Genomic DNA, 19,877 nt, shown 5'->3' with positions numbered 1-19,877 from the left:
GCTCCCAGGGTCAGATTCCTTGCACTTCATTGCATAGTGTTCTCAAACATAAGCCAATTCACATTAATAGAACACTTTCATGTGATCCAGGGGGAAGAAGATCCATCCACCAACAAGCAAAGCACCGCAGAAGGTTATAACCTCAGGGACAGAGTGGAATACTCTTTTGATTTTCACTCTAGAGAAAAAATTGGGTAAGTCATCTTTTCACTAATCCTCTTCATAAAGCACAGCTTGTTAACGTGGATTTGAGCATTAGAAAAAGGCAAAGCTTTTCTGCTTACCAGAAAAATTAAAGGCTCATTTCAGGCTTTATGAATTCATAAACTTTTGCAACGCTTGTTTTATAATCTGCATAACTTAAAAAGTAAAGCTTCAGCAGGAGTCAACTTTAGGTTCTTTCTAACAGAAGGAGACTAATAAGAATGCATGCATGTCCTAGAACAGGTTTTTTAAAACATGTTGCAGCATTACAGACAGTAAAAGCTATCTGCAAATGCTGGACTGTTTTATTATTATTGTTCATGACAGTACCCCACTGTTATTCTTTTCTTCCTAGAATGCCAGGAATAGCGCTAGGATTTATTTCAGAAAGTTTTGCTTGTTGACTTTAAGTTGCCATGGTGTAAGGACAAGAATGTGTGTTTCTCACACAGAAGTTCAGTAATTACTTTAGCTGACTACTCACTCAAAAGCTTATATATATTTTAATCCATGTTCTTAAGTGACAATGGCCTATAAAATGTTGCCCTTTCCTGCACAAGTAAGGTCATCTCTGGCCCTAAAACATGCAAGGGCAGAATTTGACCCTTGGTGATCCAAAACCTTTTTCTATGTTGTCAGGCAGCTGACGTTTCATCCAGCATTTCATTTGGGATCACTAATCAGTTTAATATACTTCTCCAATAGTCTGAGATACATTAGACTTGGATTATCATACTGCTATGTTGAACACCGCCACAGTAAAATTGATGTATAATATTAATGTGCAAGACCACTACGTTGTTTCAAGTATTTCTGGCATTTAACATAAAAATGCTAAGCTACCACTATCAAGTAGGTTTTTGGAACTCTATTTTAATCTTTTACTTTATTTTACTGTATTTTAATCGTTTACTCTATTTTAATCTTTGCCTCAAAGAAAAAATGTCATCATTTGCCGTAGAGAAATGAAGTATAGAATTGACAGAAGTAAATGGTCAAGTACCCCTAGGGGTACTTAAAAGGGTCCCAGGAGGAACTCTATGCGCGCGCGCAGCCACAGCGCAGCACACCGGCGGCCAAGAGCGCAGCCTGGCCACATGGAGAGCAGCCAGGTCCAGCTAGTAAGTTTGTTGTGGCGGGAGGGAGTCGGGCTGGGGCAAGGGCTGCCCAGCCAGGGTGGGACATGGGACTGAGCCATGTGGGGGAGGTGGCAACCGCCACTGCGCACACCCCAGGAGGGCATGGGGGGGAGGGGTGTGCCCTGGGTCTGTGCCTGCAGCTTACCCCACCCGGTGTGCAGATCCGGGGGCAGACATCCCCCTGTGCCCTCCTGGGGTACATGCAGCAGCAGGAGCCTCCCCCCCGCCACCAGTACCACCCAGATGAGATGCTTGCGGCTCTGTGCTGCACTCCACCCTGGCTGGGCAGTGCCTGCCCCAGCCCCTCCCTCACCATGGGGCCCTACGGGGGCAGGGCCATGGGGGGGCTGCAACCACTCCAGAATTCACTGTAGCCCCTCAACCCCTCTCCTAGCACTGCTGCCGCCCACCCTGAGTGGAGCCTGGCTCAGCCCCCACTCGGAAGAGCCCAACACTACAGCTCATAGCAGCAGCCTGCCCACCCCCTGCATGCAGATCTGGGGGCACATGCTCCCCAGGCCCACCCGGGATGCGTGTTGCAGCAGGAGCTGTCCTGCAGCCCACCCTGGCTAGGCAGCACCTGCCCCTGCCCCTGCCCCACTGCCTCCCCCACCGCAAGGCCTCTGTTTCTCCTTCCTGCCTTAAAAGCAAGAAAAAATATAAAGGGGTACACGAGCTGAAACTTTGACACAGAAGGGGTACACTTGTTTGAAAAGTTGAAAACCCTTGGTGTAGGTCATAGGACCTAAGCTATCCAAATGCGTCAGCAAAACTGGATGGTCTAAAAGCCTGCTCCTGCTCCTGCTCCATAGGCCTGACTTCTTCATGAGCAGGCCTCTACTCTTGTTCCCTTTGTGCAACTGGAACGGGCTAGAGTTCTGGTGCATCTGAGGTATGCTGATATATACCTCTATGAAGGTAAAAATCTTCACCATCTCTATAGCTATGGTGCAACTACATCATCTATTATTGCAGTTGCAGAGCAGAAGTGGCTGCCCAAGTTGTAACCTCACAGGGGAGAGGAAATCTAGAAGGGCAGGCTGTTGACCAATAAATCCACATAGGACCCTCATGACTGGCCATCATTCACCTTGCCACCAAAGCCCTGTAGCTTTGAGGTTGTGTTACATCTCACCCATATTCCCTGCATTTCTTGTTGTGCTCATAATAGTCCTCACAAGCTTTTAGCCAGACTGGAAAACCTGATCCTTGATGCTAGGAAGTTCTACACTGCTATTATCATAGCAGAGGAAATCTCTGATGAATCCTTCCAGTAGCGTTTTTTAACCTAAATTACCCACATCCACACATGCCTCCTTAAAAACAAAGAGCTGCAATGATAGTGAGCTTGGTTACTTGTTGAGGGATATCTGTAGTCACTTTGCACATACTCCAAAATTCTCCTGTCACTTCCCAAAATGAGTCTGGAGCAAAGGTTTATCTAAGCAAAGTTTTCTTTCAATCCCATTCTTTGAACACTTTGTAACTACTTTTTGGATTTGATAGATTTTGATATTTTTTCAAAATCAAATTCCACAAGACAAATCCAACATGCCATCAAGTAAAAAAGAAATTGATTGGGAGATAGGTTGCAATTGTGTATTGCAACAGGAATATTGACTACCATGGATCTAGAAGGACTTGTTCTGCCAAATTTGGTTCTAAATTTAATCTTTCAGAATAAGGTTTAAAATTCCTTATGCTAACATTGCACTCAAATGAGCTCTCTTTATTGTCAGTCAAGAAAAGAACAGTGCTAGAGTTGGAAAGGTAGAAAAATGGATGTGCTTGCTGTTCTTAATTTTACACTAGAGAGGTTTTAACGCACGTTGTTGGAAATTATACATAACCGCTTGGTCCCTGTGGGGACAACAGCCGCTCTCCCCCTTGGTCAGTCTTACATGTTGATAATAACAGTGTTGGAAAATTACAGAGTGGGTACAGCAGAGACCCTGCCACAGAACTAAAGGTAGCAATCACTGTAGTTCACGTTTCTCTCTCCTGTCAAAATTCACAGAAAGGAACAAAATAGTCAAAATCCCAGGTATTCCCTCTTAAGGCTGATGGCATGGAGTCAAGGGATGAGGGTAGCCCCAAAAAGCATAAGTCCTGGGCCTACCTAAACATACTCCATTTTGCACCAGGGACATTGGGAAATACATGTGGAGGGGCAGAAAGTCCCACATGATCATCTGGCTACTCCTCCAACATCTTCAGTTTGCTCCCTGCACAGGGTGGGGTGAGGCTAAAGGAGATTGTTTCATGAAAAAGAGTGCTGATAAATATGAAATTATCATGAAGTAAAAGTCCAATTAAAACTCCATTTCCTTGGCAGCAGCCAATAATATCTGCTCGCCTCTTAGGATGGGTCACTTTTAAGTTTCAGATGTCAGTGACAAGCACAAACTCATAACTGTAAGATACCATAACCAATCCTCTTTTTTCCCAGCTTATATACCGGTTGAGCAGCGATGCTCTGACCTTCATTCGGGTTGATACCCAATGCTCAGTGATAAGTATATCACAAACCCTGTGGCAAGTCCCAGGATTCGAGCCAGCTAAAGCTCTTAGTGGGTTCATTCAAGAATGATGCTGTCTTGATGACAACAGCAGATGATGGGAAATCTGGATGTTTCTGTGCAAATTTAGTTACAACAACAGCAAAGATCTGAATTTCATTAACATATCCAGTGCTAGGTCCACACTAGCAATGAAATCCATTTGTTATGGATCATTCTGGGTCCACAGGGCTTGGAATTCACCTCCAGACCTGTACAATATAAACGCGGGCCACCCCTAGTAAACTCAGTCCAGAACATGAGTTTTGCATGACCGTTTCAGATCAGTAACCATTACAATGACAAAAAACTGCTTTTGCTCACATAGTTTGTAAAATTGGTACAGACTATGCCAGCAAAAGCACCCATAACATTATGCTAAGTCTACGCTAGGAAGGTTTGCAGGTTCACTATACTGGCAAACCTTTTTTCTGTAGGTTAGACTGAATACAGCCAATGCCAAGCAATTAGAAAAAAAACAGCACTTAGGCTCCCCCCAAATCATGACATGTTTAAAATAACATGGGAAAGGATGTTATTTGCCTTCTGAGTTCCTGTTTTCAAGCTTCTCCCTGCCATACTGCCCTGCTACAAGGTCTGTTCCTTTTAAAAATCAGAGAGATTATCACTAGGGCCTGGTTTAAATTTCAGGCCCAACTCACTAATACCATGGCCTGATTGTGGCAGAAGCTGCCATTTTTGTGCCCAGATTGTGGTGCCCATGCCCACTGGTAGGCTGAGGGGGCAAGTTGAATTGCAGCAGCAGAGGCCTTGCTTGCTGGCACTGGGTAGGGGTGGGTTGTTTGCTCCTCGGTGGGGTGCTGTCCCCCCCCGCCACCCCAGTTTTCCCACCTGGAGAAGTAAACGGCTCCTCCTCTACCCAGTGCCAGGGCTGTCTGCCAAAGCAGTCTCTAGGTGCAATTTTCCTCCCACCCGTTCTATTTTCTTTGAAATGCCCTAACTCGGGACTTTCTTCATTCATGTTCAGTTCCAAAAGCTTCCCATGGCCAGAGAGCTGCCTACTTCCTTCTCACTCAGGATAGCTCCCATCTTTGCTCCCACCCCTAAAGCAATCTAACTTGCTGTTAGGGAAGGGGCTCATCTGACCAGCAGGACCAATTCCAGAATCTAGCCACTGAAGGTCTTGATGAAAAGATGTCCGTGGCCTTTTTAGAGTCCACGACCTTTGTAGTATTACACTGGTATAGCCTATAGCCACTCCTTAGTAGGGTCACATGTTGCTCTTACCCAGTGCCTCCCCAACAAACACTCTCTATGCTGGCACACAGACAAGGACTCTTCTGGCTTGAGGAAAGAAAACTGATGACTGAAACGGTGAATCAAGGTGAATCCAGTTAACGGATAATTGGAAAGCAGGAGAACAGTCCTCTGTAAATGGCTTTATTAAAATGAAAACATAGGAAGAAACTGAAACCAAAAAATTATTCCAAGGAAAAAATCCGGTATATTTGTTTGGGACAGCTCATGCCAAGCCTTCCGGGAATGGGTGATGTGGGTTCTGCTGACTCACTGAGGCCGGATGACTAATTAGCCCATCTAGAAGGGATGTACAGGAGGAGTATTTAGAACAGTGTGATGACACTCGTGCAAGTATTTGTTTTGGGGTTGTTGTTTTTTAATTTTGTCCTTCCCAAGTGCTCAAAATGACATGGAGAGGTCTGCACAAATATCTAGACTAGAATATAGTCCTTGTGTAATAATTAAAAGCGTGGTTTACAGCATTGCCAACTCCCTTGACGCTTGATGTCGTTTTTAAAGCCTATGCTTTGGGAATGTGGAAAACTTAGCTCTTTCTTTTATCGATATATATAAAAATACAAATATAGATAGAAGAAAGAGCTAAGTTTTTCACATTCGTGAAGCACAGACTTTAAGAACAACACCCGAAATCATGAGAGTTGGCGACACTGAGTTTAATACCACCATTAATTGTGTTGTATTAATCACTCACTGAGGAAAACATACTAGTTTTAATGACCATTGTGATTTACTTCCTTCTGCTTTTTTAATTCCTTTCTTTCTTGGTTTATCATTTTTGTCTCCTTTGTAGTGGCTCCCAGCTCTACTCTCTCATCTAGTGGGCTGCAGTACTGACACTGCCTTTCCCATTTCATTGCTAAAATGATCAGCAATTGAAGAGTTAGCGTTGATAGCTGAATCATCATCATACGGCTACAGTATTAACACTCCAATGATATTAATAGAAGAGGTGGTCCAAACGTGGAATCAGTTCAAAGTTGTTTCCATTTCATAGGGATAACAGCTTGTTTTTGTTGTGTAGTGGCTTTTCATGAACTTGTCATGCCTTCGTTCTTTATAAAATGGTTATTAATATTTTTTTTTAGTTAAAAGTCACTTTTCACTTAACAAAAATGACAACAGGGCTTTTGATGAAAAGAACAAAACAAAACTTTCAACAACATCAGCAGGGTTTTTTTATCATTGGAAACATTAAATATATGCAGCAAGGCACTGCTGCAAATCAGTCTCCATTAGTTTCACCTCTGCCACTTTTACAAGTAGGAATACTTAAGCTATTCTTTTTAAATCTCAGCTGAGACTCCACAAATCTGAGTATGTCAGGAGGGACAGACTACAGCAAGCAGATCACATCCTGACTGTTGCTTGAGTATATGACACTCCTAGTCTGGGTGGCGGGGTAGGCAGAACTGTGGGAAGAAATTTAAGAGCAGCAAAGGCTAGGAAGAAGACATCAGCTGTTGTGGGTTGTCTTAGCATTGATTTATTTATCAATCAAATGAGAAAGTGTGGGTGAGATTAAACTGTAGTGTGTATACTACTGTCTGGAGCAGGTTGGGAAAAACACCTTTTCAATCAGCTAAATCATTCTGCTACAGTTCAGATAAATAATATGAATGCTGATAATCCAGCTGCTCCCCCAGTACATGAGTCACCATCATGCAGTATATAATTTCCATCCCTGAGCGTTGGCCTATTGGAAATGAGGGAACAGGAGAGGGGCTGCACAAAAAAGCATGCGTTTAGAGGTTCCCCCAGAAATGAGAAGAGCCCAAGACTCTCTGAAATGACAACTCGTGAAACCTACTGTAATTTGTGACAAGAAATCAAATAGATGCCGTTCCCCCAGGTGGAAGAAAAGTTGCAGGTATGCCTGATGACTATGGGAGCAGAAAGCGCTTTATGGCCTTTGACCTGGAAGGGAATGTGAAGTTTTGGCTTTTGGTTCTTTAGGTCCAGTTACAAAGCCTGATGAATTAGGCTGTTACCTAATTTATGATAAGCTTACTGAAAGCTTATGCTTCTCTGAGCCAGTTAGTCTCTAAGGTACTCCCCTGTTCTTCTGCTAGATCTTCAGTAGAATCTTAATTGGTTAATTTCAGTGTTCAGAAGTAGAAGTGATAGAAAATGGCTTTTTACTCAACATTTTATCACTCTTCGTGGTGAGGAGAAGTCCTTGTCTTTTAACTTCCCTGGACTGCTTTGTAGAAAGGGAGGCTTTTGCTTCTGTGACTGCTAGATCTAATACAAGTTCTGCATAGAGTTTCAGACAGTCTTTGTGTTGTGTAGTAGTTGCTACTTGTGGGTTTGTATTCACACAAGCTGTGGGACTTGTCCAGAAGGGTCTCAAACAAGGGCCTAATGTTAAAAGGGTTTTATTAGTTTCTTTCTTCCCTTCAACTTTGACCCAGTGCTGTAACTTCAGAAATTCAGGGGGACTGATTCTTCCCTTGCTTGCATCTGTGTAAGTCAAAAGTAATTACTGTATTCAAAGTGGTTATCTCAGTATAAAGCAAATGTGAGACCAGCAATTCTTTAGCACTTTTTCATGGTAACTTTTTGCAAGTTAGAAAGCAGTACTTAAAACCTAAGTGTTGCAGAGCAGAACATAAGTTGTTTTGTCTACTGTATTCTGTATAACTTTGGACTCTCTTCATCAAGCATATTAAAAAAATAGTCTCTCCTGGTTATGACATGCTCTTGGAACGTGCTGCTCTGCAGGTTTCTCAAACTATGCAGACCTATGCTTTGCCAAATTAAATTTAATTATAAAGTACTAGTTGGGACTTGACAAACTCCCTCAGTTGTCAGATTTTTACCACTAGCGAATATCACAAGCATATCAAATCCTTTGAGACACAGTGAAGGAACTGGGATTTGTTTGTCCTTTAGATAAGGAAGTAGCTAAGCTAGCCATGTATCCAAGCAGAAAGGAAACTCTAGCCAGGGGGAACACAGGTGAGTGGGGCTATCTTTCTGTCGCTCATCTGTGCACATCTCCAGCACAGTTTCCCTGGTTGGTATCCACTGGTTCCTTAGACTCATTCAAGGGATAGGAGGGCTGCTCGGTGTTCCCCTTTGGACACTTGTTATTAACCTTCCCCATGTTCCCCTCCTGTCCCTGTTTCACTTCAGTTGCCCAAGAGCTCAATTCTTGTGATCCTACCCGCCTCCCTAATTAAAGGAGGCTTATAGTTCTCTAGGCTTAGGTCCACGTTTCTGTGGTGATAACAGTTAGGCCTGTATAAAGCAGCACTATGCTTCAGGGATTTTGGGGAAGTTTGTACGGTCGCTTTCCAAAAATTCTGCTACCTAACTCAAGGGAAAGTTAGGATGACTTGGCAGTCCCTAAAGAAAGTTGTTTTTTCTAATGCTGCTAATTCAGAAAAGGAGTCTAAATGTTGGGCCTGGTACCTGAGCTAGCTACAGGGTATTGGTGCTTTTCTGTAAATTTTGCTGCTGAACCACAATTAAAAGGTCACTGATGTGCATTAGATACTTCCCCAGTCATTTCTGATAGGTCTGCAGTTGCTGCAGAAAAGTTACTGAACCCCAATAAAAGAGGATGTGGCTAATGTCCTCGAGAGTAGGTAACAATACCTCTCAAGGGACAGTTCAGGCCCTGGAAAAGTTTGAGAGTGCTCCCACTCACCCATCCTTGTGAATGGTAGAAATATGTCTACAGCATTGCTATGAAGATGTTGTTTCATGAAATGGACTGCATTAGAACAAGTGGCTTGTAGTGGCAAAATATGGCCTGAGGAAGGATCATTCTGGATTCCACTTTGCCTCCACTCACCCCTCGCTTCGAAGTTTACAAGCAGAAAACTATGCTGCTCCATCAGTACAGAAACAAAATTCTCCAGAAGGATAGGTAACTTCTAACAATACACCAACACGCGTAGCTGAGCAGTACCACTTCCTTATGCTTCTTGTTGTTATAATTGGGGTTGCAGGGCAAGATAGATCCCTATACTACTTCCTAGTATAGAAGCTAGGGAATCCATCTGGACCGTCTTGTTCTCCAACAGTCCTCAGCTATATAATAGCTACTAAGGGACTGAACCACTTATGAGTGCTGCCAAGAAGCACAAAGATAGCTTCAATTCCCCTTTGTCTCTGTACATCCCTTACTAAGCATCACTTAACTGAACTCGAGGAGCGGGGGGTGAGCCATTAGAGCAGTAAACAGTAGAAAAGCTGTCATTGCTACTGTGAGAGAAGATATGAAACAGTTTGAATAGGCCAGTTTTTCTGGCAAGATCAGTAAGTTTACAGTTGCAAGGTTTCTGTATCTACTTACTGTGTTTTGGTGTTTTCTGTTCAAGATAACGCTGAGCTCTGCTACAGCTTTAGGAATGTACGACTATAGCATACAGAGCAGTGGCCCTATTTTTATGCAGTGTTATCCCAAGCCAATGCAGTTGGGATATTTTCTGATGCTTAATTTTAACAAATGGCTGGGGATAGAGTGAAATTGTTTGTGTTCCCATGTTATTGGTATGCCTAGCATATTAGCAAATCAAAACTATAGCACTTTTTTTTTTTTTTTGGAACAAGTTGTCTGTTCAACATCTAGCTCTGCCTATTACTCACAGTTTCCATGCCATTTCAAATGGTAAACTGCTCATCACATTTAACCACTTGCTTTATGAGAGAGAGCTGCTGTTGGCCACAAGATTGGAGCATTACACAGTCTTACTGAAACCAAAAGAAAAACTCTCCATGCCGTGGGTTTTGAAATTCATGGTCAACATAATTTCTTTTTTCAGTTTCTTCGGCTGGAGCGTGATGGCCAGATTCTTCCATGTGCTAGGGAACGTAGGCATCAGGATATTTTTCACTAGTGACAACACTTAACATAGTAATCAAAATAGTTTCAAAATTTGTTAAATCTACTCTGCGCCATGTACACTTGACAAGTAGAATTACCAGCCCAAAGCCAAAGTTGTAACCACAGCAATGTTAAACAATTTTTTCTACTAAAAAATGATGCCAGGAGTTTCAGAAAGTGGTTTTAAGCCTTTCAAGAGAGCACAGCGTGAGATTTAATCCAGTCAACCGCCAGTCACATTCTAGTTTTCCATAGCAGACTTCTAACTTGGGTTAAAAGCTATTTCATTCTTTCCACAGAGGTTTTAATTTTTTTCAGGGCACAATACCTTTCCACATTTATTGGATTTCACTAATTAATTCTTTAAAGGGTTTATTCATCTCGGAAAAAATTCAGCCGTGGTGCAACTCCTGGTTCTTCTGTCATATTAGTTTTACATCATTATAATTCAATTAACTCTGGTGAAATTACTCCTGAATCACATGAGTCTAAGTAACTGGAGAATCAAGCCTTTAACTGCAGCAGTCATTTGTTTATGCCGAAGTCAAATGTAATCTTTAAACTAGATTACCAGTTTTAGGCTTTCATTTTGTGCTTACTGAACTGAACTGGAAACTTGTTAGTGTTGCGGAGATTTCAGTTGATATTATTATACATTATTGCATGTTTTCACATTAGTATAGTGTATTTTAAATGTTCTTTGTATTTGCACACAATACCTTGTAACAAAGTCAGTGCAACTGAACTAGCTGTAGGCCAAAGTGGCAAACAGTTTCTATATGTCAGTGGCCCATATGTAGCCAGAGGTTGGAATCTGCTTTAGCAAGAGAATGTGCATTTGACAGACAACCAAAATAAGCAGTTCAGAGTTGCATCTTTAATTTCCAGTATAACAGGCAAGACGTGTGCTTCCTCAGATTTAGTACTTTCATTTCAGGGGTAGCCTGCCTAACAACCATGCAGCATTACAACTCTCAGTATTCCAGCTGGCTGCTTCTGCAGCGCAGCGGTCCATTAGCATCGTGCGAAGATGCTGTTTTAGGACTAAAAGATTCTCAGGGAAGGGTAACACCTACTGAATCATTGCTGCTACTTTTCATAGATACTAGGGTCAGAAGGGACCTCAACAGATCATCGAGTCTAGCCCCGTGCCTAGGCAGGAAGGAGCGCTGGGGTCAGATGACCCCAGCCAGATGCCTAGCCAGCCTTCTCTTAAAGACCCCCAAGGTAGGAGAGCACCACCTCCCTTGGAAGCCCATTCCAAATTTTGGCCACCCTTACCACGAAGAAGTTTTCCCTGATATCTAGCCTAAATCTGTTCTCTGTCAGTTTGTGACCATTGTTCCTTGTAACCCCTGATTATCCCTTGCTGCGTCCCCCTAAGGAATTTGTAGGTGACCACAAGATCACCTCTCAGCCTTCTCTTGCAGAGGCTGAAGAGGTCCAGGTCCCTTAGTCTGTCTTCATAGGGCTTGTTCTGTAAGCCCCTAACCATACGAGTGGCCCTCCTCTGGACCCTCTCGAGTCTGTCAGCATCCTTCTTGAAGTACGGCACCCAAAACTGGACACGGTACTCCAACTGCGGTCTGACCAATGCCGCATAGAGGGGAAGTATCGCCTCCTTGGATCTATTTCTCATGCATCTACTGATGCATGATAAAGTGTGGTTAGCTTTGCTGATGATTTCATTACACTGACAACTCATGTTCATCTTGGAGTCCACTATGACTTGGAGATCTCTTTCCACTTCTGTGCTGCTGAGAGGGTCACTTCCCAGCTAGTAGTTGTGCTGGATATTTTTGTACCCTAGGTGCAGCACTCCACACTTGTCCTTGTTGTACTGCATCCTATTGTGTACTGCCCACTTTTCTAACCTGCCCAAGCCTGCCTGCAATCATTCTCTACCCTCCAGAGTGTGCACTTCACCCCACAATTTAGTATTGTCCACAAACTTGGACAGAGTACACTTCACACCCACATCCAAGTCACTAATGAAGATATTGAAAAGTACAGGTCCAAGGACCGAACTCTGCAGGACACTACTACCCACATCCTTCCAGGTCGGTACCAGCTCATCCACCACCACTCTGGCTATGACCGCTAAGCCAGTTTGCCACCCAGTGAGTGGACTGTGTAAATATCTATGCCACAGCCTCTTAATTTTTTTATGAGAATGGGATGAGATACCATATCTAAGGCCTTGCTAAAATCCAAGAAAATGACAGCCACCTCTACTCCTGTGCTAAGCATTTTGTGACCCTGTTTTGAGGTTCCCCATCCCAGTAATGACCCATTCCAGCTCTTTGTACTGGACAGGCTGCATAACTATTTCCTCTGCACCCAGAGAAAAATAAGGCTGTAGTCTCTTTGCAGTGCCAGTTCATGACTTGGCGGCTTCTTACAAAATAGAATAATTGTATCAGGATGGGTAAAAAAAGATACCAGAATGATAAATGCGAATGTTATATGGTAGCCAGACTGCATGCACCTATTAAATATTCATGGAGCATTCTGTTTCAGGGAGCGCCATGGTGACAAATAAACTTGCCATGCTTCCTTAGTCCGCATTCATCTTGGAGGGTCAACAGACTTGGAGAAAACATAATTTGCCCACTTCAAAGGGCTGTGGTTCTCTTTTGAACTCCAGTTCTCTTTAGTATGGAGGAAAACAGACTGTTGTGACATCCTCTCAGCTGTTCCTTAAGAGCAGAGGTGAAGACTTGAATTCCTCTTTGCATTATGATCTGGCTTATATATTTAAGACTATACTCTTAAGAGCTTAGCAGTGATTCTGCTGATGCCAGGGGGAGGTAAAACATGGCTCTGGTGGTAGTAAATTGGCTTTTAGTTAGTTGTTCTTTTTTTCAGTTCTTTGCCCTATTCAGAAGCACTTAGTTAAAAAAAACGTATGCACAATTTAGGGCAACTACCATGTGGACTTTATATTCAGTCTTCAAATACACAAGTTTTTAAATATTAGATATCTATTTGTAATACTGTAACCATAGATTTAGATCAAATACCAACTTTTTCTTCAAGATGATAATCGCTGCCTAAATTATCTAAGTCTAGTACATAACTAAACTAAAAGGGGTAATTTTTGAGAATCAGTTTTGATTTCTGGTGCATTTCTCCTGAAACAACCGTAATATTTGGTTAAGGCACTGGTAGGTCCAGACCCAATGCATTTCCTAACCATAGTGAAGAGCCCCAGTGGAAAAGTACATCTAAAAGTAAGCTTCTGAAATTGGATATTTTCTCACTGCCCAGCAGTTTGTTTGTGTTACTGGAAAATGATCACGGGAATATAAATAGTTCCAGACCCAGCTAGGCAAGGCAATGTGTTATGGGAGTTTAAATCTGTCGTTAGGTGAAGCTGGTTAGGTCTCATGTCAGTCTAAAGGATGAAGACTTGTGCCATCTGTGACAACACGGACTGGCTTAGTTAACTTTATCTTTTACAGTCACAGTGGGATCTGCAAGGGTCGCTTCCCGTCATTTTTAAAAAAAGCTTTCCTATCACATGAACAAACATGCTGCAGTGTTTCGGCTTAGGAAGCAGTAATGTGGATGAGTGGCCAGCCTTGTGCACTAGATCAGAACAAACACTTCAAGGACTGTGTTCAGTGATTTCCTTTTTCTTGATAATTTGAATTCCCTAAATACTTTTTAGTTAACTATCAATATTAACCAAGTATTTCCCCCTGTGAAATAAAGCTTGGAAAGTCCTAACTGCTTTCTTTACAAAATGAACCTGATATAAGCACTTCAGGAAATATATCTTTCTGTTCCCCACAGCAAATGTTCTTCTCTCATGATGGTTATCTTGGATAGAAATAGTAGTTATTTCCTTTCTGCAGTGACACTCAGGGAGGTGGGGGGGATAGGAATTAATCTTAGTTTCCTGCCTTGGCCAGTAATTTGGTGTGTAATCGAGGACAAGATGCTTAACTTTTCCAGGCCATGGTTTCTCCTTCTCTAAGATGTTAGTAAGTGGCATTATCCTCTGTAAATTGCTGGATATCGCTGCATGAATGGTGCTATCTGAGCACTGAGCATAAATATTATGAAAATATGAACTTTTTGACAATGGCAAAGGTTCTGCAAGTGAAAGTGGCATCAGTCAGCTTCCACGTCGGTTTGAATAATGATTCCACAATTGGCGCAGGATGTTCTGGACACCAGGAGGAAGCGGGGGAAATATCTCAAATACATCATGGGTTATATTTCAGAGCCAAGCATGCTCTTTGATCACTATTTGTGCTTGGATTGGATGCTAAACTGAAGTCATGGGCTGATGACTCTGTTCTGAGACACCTCTTTTGCTGGCCTGTCTTCAATATGAATAGAACCAGGGCATTTTCAGGAGGCAGACTATTTAGTAGTTTTCATTTATAACAACATATGTCCTTGCCCCTAGGTCAAAGAGGCCCATTGACATTCTCATTCACAACTTGGACTTTGTGGTCCAGTTTTCAGCACTAAATGAATGTCCTGTCATTGTTTGCAAGTTTGCAAATTTGAGATTCTCCTGTAGGAAGGAAGTTGTCAACTCCTTTGTGGATAAAGAAAAGTGGATTCAGGATAAAATCCAGAAAGGATCTATCTGTGTGGCCCTGCACAGGAGTGAAAGGGGAGGCCCTCAAGGTAGCAGTTAAAGGGGTACTGCACTCTGGCGACTCTGCTGTGCTAATATAGACTTCAAAGAGGTCAAGAAAGAAGAAACAGCTGCCAGTTCATGTCAGAGGCAGCTGCTAAGAGCTAGCTTTGCTCTTATGGAAGGAGGAAGAAATGGGAGAAACGTTTCATCTTCCTAGCAACCTTGTTCCCTTCCCCCTGTCTACCTTTCTTGAGAGCTATCACAACATTGTACCAGCTGTTTTCTGCTTCTCTGTTGTCCGTCCATGGGAAAGGGTCTCTGGGCTGAAGGAGTGGGCAGGGAACCGTATAAATTCAAAAGCAGGGGTTTTGAAGAAAGAGGCTGGAGTTCAGGAAAAAGACTCCTTGTTCTACATCCATGCGTGACTTTAAGGAAACGAGGTTTTCCCATTTCTGTGTGTGACTTCAAAAAACACACGTCATCTTTCTCTTTCTGCCTGAGAATAAGAGATTTTCTTCAGCTGCCCATAGGTTTTTGCCCCAGAAATGTTCCTTATGCTGTAGTTTGAGGAAGGAAAAACACAGGCAGGGACTTGGAAAAGGCTGGAGCCCTGCTGGTCACCTCTGACCTCCTACTCACTAGGCTTAAGCAATGTTCAGACCTGATTTAAACTAAGAAACGTAGGATTTAGGATCCTTCATTTTCTAACGTCCTGTGTGTTACACCCATGCTAACTGCCATTATCTAGTTATAGTCATGTTTCTAAAGACATAGGTGGGTGTGGGGGGAATCCTCATGAAATCATAATATGCAATATGGGACGGGACAGATATAATAGTGAAGTACACTAATCTGTCTCTTACAACTAAGAGTATGTGCCTAGTCAAGTGAAAAACTGCCTATAGCAGTATGTGGGGTAGTTTTGCAGGAGCCACAGAATCCTTAACAATTATTGGACATCATTAATGTACTCACTTATTATGTGACAAAATAGAGTGTCATTTTAAAAGACCAGGCCCTCTGCTTTAACATGACATCTAAAACTCACTGATGAGAAGAAAATGGGAACTATATACCCTCTGTGCACAGGAAGCTTCAAGACTTCTCTTTCATATTGACCCGGGATTATTTTGTATCATTAAAGCCTTTATAAAGGTTCAGATTGTGCACATAGTTGTGAAGATTATTTTCCCAATATAGAAAATATTATTCCTGTCTAAAGTTCTTGTGTGAACTACCATGGCTATCTTTCAATATAAAATAGGGAAATATGTTTAGCAGGTTGGCTTAAAACTTGGGAGACTAAGTGGTGTGTGATTCCCCACTATGATGTGAGATTGATTCTTGGGATATTTTTTCTTTTCTTTTTTCCTTTCCTGTCCTTTCCTTTTCTGGAGTGACTGAGTGATAGGGCTTGCTCTGTGTGGGGCTGGTTAGGTAATTGAGGGGTGGAGCTAGGATAGGCAGCCTTATAAAAAGGCAGGCCCTAGTGAACCATGGGAGTGGCAAACAGAAGGAGTTTGTCCCAGGGGGAAGCTAGGGAGCAGGAGACTCGGTGCATGTGTGTATTGGTAGGAGCATAGGCAAGGACCTGGGTGTGGGTGGTTGGTGGCAGATTCTTGTGGTGTGTTTCTCTCCCCCCTTCTCCCCTCCCTCTCTTTTTTTTTTTAATCCTTGTAGCATAGGTGTGCTCCAAGTAGCAAAGGAGGTACAAATGGAGTCTGGGTCAGCTGTTGTGACCTGCATGGAAGTTGCTGCATTTGTGTTCCTTCCAGAGGTTCAGGATCACTTCATCTACCCCAAGTGTAAGCTGGTGTCCGCCCTGGAGGACAAGATTGACAGATGGGAAGCACAGGTATTCATGCTGTATTGCATCTGAGACCAGGAAGATTACTTGGACAAGAGTTACAAGAGGCTGGTACTGGAGTGCCAAAGGGCAATGAGGAGAATTGGCCACATGTGACCACTGAAAGGAGGAGGGCCCCCAGAGTTGAAAAGGAGTGGATTGAAGTCAGCAACCTCTTTCAGGCACTCAGCAGTGGAACTGCTGAGGAAGGGGCAGAGGAGAGGACATCTGCAGGTAGGAGGCAGAAGAGACAGCAGCTCAGAGAGCAGAAAGTGCAGGGCCACAAGGACAGAGAGGGGCTCCAGGACCACTGAAGGAAGAGAAGGGTGGTGGTAGTGATTGGTGACTCTCTTTTGCAGATTAATGGTCCAAATTTGGGGGCCTAGGAGGTGTGCTGCCTGCCTGGAGCCTGCATTCAGGACCTCACAGAGTCTGCCAAAGCCCATCCATCCTTTGGACCACTACCCCTTCCTGCTTGTCCATGTAGGCACAGACAATACTGCCAGGAATGATGCTGAACAGCTCAGAGGTGACTAGGCAGGAGGATTTAAGGAGTTTGGAGTACAAGTGGTTTTCTCATCAGTCCTTCCTGTGGAAGGCAGGGGTCCAGGCAGAGACCGCTGTATCCTGGAAGTGAACATGTGACTGAGATGGCAGTGTCAACATGAAGGCTTTGGCTTCTTTGACAATGGATGGGTGGATGTTCTTGCGGGGAGCACCACCATCAAGAGGTGGTATCTATCTGACAGGAATGGGGAAGAGCCTCTTTGGGCACTGTCTGGCCAACCAGTAAGGAGGGCTGTAAACTGCATCTCATTGGTGGTGGTGATCAAAACCTTCCAGGGAACAGAGCATGCAGTCAAATGGCAAAGGACTCGATGAAGAAACTCAACTCTAGGAGAGGGCCAGAGAGCAAAAAAGGAGTGCAAAAATAAAGCAAGAAGGTTGAAATGCAGCTGATGAATGTATACAAATGCAAGAAGTATGGGGAATAAACGAGATGAGCTGGAAGCTTCAACCTGTGAACAGAACTATGATCTGTCTGGTAACATCAAAACCTGGCGGGACAGCTCTTATGACTGGATGTGAACATCAAGGGTTACACTCTGTTTCAGAAAGACAGGATTGGGAGAAAATGTGGTATTGCCTTATATGTAAAAAATACATATGCTTGTTCCCTGGTTCAGAAGGAAGAAGACAGCAAAGCAAAATGCATTTGGGTGAAGATGAAAAGTGAAAGATGCAACACTGATATAATAATGGGGATTTACTAGAAGCCCCCTAATCAAGAAGAGGAGGTAGATGAGGTAGTCTTCAAGTCAGTGACATATCTATCCAAAAGCTATGGGATGGTGCTAATGGGAGACTTTAATTTTCTGGATATTTTCTGGAAGAAAAATGCAGCCAAACATAAAATGACAAGCCAGTTCCTAAATTGTGTGGAGGGCAACTTTCTCTTTCAGAAAGTGAAGTAAACAACTAGAGCATTATCTATCTTGGATCTTGTCCTGACTGGCAGGGAAGAACTGGTGGAGGTTGTGAAGGTGATAGGTAACTTGGAAAGAAGCAATCATGATAGCAAACTTATGGTGCTAGATTTCAAAAAGGTAGGTTTCATTTGACTCAAGGAGCTAATAGGCATAGTGTCATGGGAGGACAGAATGAAGGATAAAGGTGTCCAGGAGGACTGGGAGTTTCTAAGGGGCACCATAAACAAAAAATTTTGGAAGCTCAAAAAGAATGGCAAAAGACCAATGTGACTGCACAAGGAGCTTCTAAAATGCCTTAAATGCAAAAGCAAAGCATACAGGCAATGGAAGAATGGGCAGATTACAATGGACTTCTACCAGGAAATAGCAAGAACCTGCAGGGACAAAATCAGGAAGGCAAAGATGAAGAACAAGGTGAACTTGGCAAAGGAGTTTAAGGACAACAAGAAGACGTTTCATAAGTATGTCGGCCCAAAAAGAAGGACCAAGGAAGCTGTGGGTGCTCTGTTAACAAGGTAGGGGGAACGCCTAACTGAAGATACAAAGAGGGTGGAGCTACTCAACATCTATATTGCCTCAGTCTTCACAAAAAATATTGCCTCATGCTAGATTGTGCCAGGGCCGGGAAGCAGCCCACTGTGCTGCCTCGCGCCGCTGGAGCAGTATAGCACGGGGATGGGAAGTCAGCCCAGCTGGATGGACTTCCCATCCCCAGCCTATGGTCAAAACGTTTAGGCTCTCCAAACATTTCAACCATCCTTGTTTTGTTTCGAAGCTATTTCAACGGCCTTTGTTTCATCCTGATTTTGCTGTTTCAACCTCAAAATTTTGCACAGCCCTAATGTTCAGCTTGCGGAAAAGACACTTAAGAGGGGAGGGTGATAGCAGGCTTCAGATACTTAAAGGGCTGCCATAAAGAAGAAGGAAAGCACCTTTTCTGTCTTGCTGCAGAGAGGAGGACATGGACCAATGGCTCGAAGTTACAGAAAAGTAAGTTTAGATTGGATATCCGGAAATTCTTCTTCGCTGTGAGAATAGTGTGGCAGTAGAATAGACTGCTTTGGGAAGCAGTGGATTCTCCATCACTGGAGGTGTTCAAGATGTTGAGAGCCACTGGTTGGGGATGATCTAGGTGTAGCTAGCTATAGGGTTACCATATTCCCAGAACCAAAAAAGAGGACACCTATGTGGGGAGGGGAGAAAGAAAGATGGAGAAGAAATATGATGGGGGGCATGATATGCCTGTGCCTTGCCTCTGCCCCTCACTCCTAGGCCCCTGCCCCCAGGCTTGCCGGTGCCCCTCACTCCTGACCTGCAGCACCCTGCCCCCACCCCGCCCAGCTGATGCCCCTCACTCCCATCCCACAGCCCCCTGCTCCCCACCGGCCCTGCTGCCCACTCGCTCCCGCATGCACTCGCACTCACACACACTCTCTCTCTTACACACACACACACACACACACACACACACACACACACTTACTTGAATACAGCTTACTGGGCCCTGGGCACAGAGCACATGACCCCCGACAGCCAATCACCTTGCCTGCTACTCCCAGCCTCAAGCATCCAAGCTGCTCGTGCCCAGGAAAAGCCAGAGGCAGAGCAAAAATCTGGGCATTTGCTCGAATTTTAAGAAATCCGCCCAGACAGAGGACAAGGGGTCAAAAAAGAGGATGTGTCCAGGAAAACCCAGACATATGGTAACCCTAGCTATGACTGTTTTCTACCATGGGTACTACCCATGCTTCTGGCTTTGCTGGTTGCTCCCCCACCATCTCCTCCCCACTCCACCTCCCAAGTCAAAGGGACTTGGATGTGTCATATAAGTACTTTAGATGCTGACATGGAATATATATATTTTTAATCATATAGCCTACTTTCTTTTGCAACTTAATCAGTAATCTCGATTCAATACACATTCC

At 43.5% G+C, this 19,877-nt stretch overlaps 1 protein-coding gene across 11 annotated transcripts in view; it reads left to right on the top strand.

The window, feature by feature from the left end:
- Positions 1-51: 51 nt before the first annotated feature.
- The window catches only part of TACC2 (transforming acidic coiled-coil containing protein 2), a 222,784-nt gene continuing 202,958 nt past the window's right edge, over positions 52-19,877 (top strand). For 7 of the 11 annotated variants that reach the window (XM_090058538.1, XM_090058541.1, XM_090058540.1 and 4 more), the window contains exon 1: positions 52-194. The gene's annotated coding sequence lies outside the window, so the exon portion shown is untranslated. Of the gene's footprint in view, positions 195-1,141; positions 1,326-19,877 lie in introns of all 11 variants that reach the window. The other 4 variants (XM_090058535.1, XM_090058545.1, XM_090058544.1 and 1 more) reach the window with 4 other exon arrangements.

Source organism: Crocodylus siamensis, chromosome 7 (assembly GCF_052110815.1).
Source record: "Crocodylus siamensis isolate JL-2025a chromosome 7, ASM5211081v1, whole genome shotgun sequence".
Taxonomy (NCBI): domain Eukaryota; kingdom Metazoa; phylum Chordata; order Crocodylia; family Crocodylidae; genus Crocodylus; species Crocodylus siamensis.
Note: the sequence above shows the minus strand (reverse complement) of the source record. Positions and strands in the feature narration are given on the sequence as shown.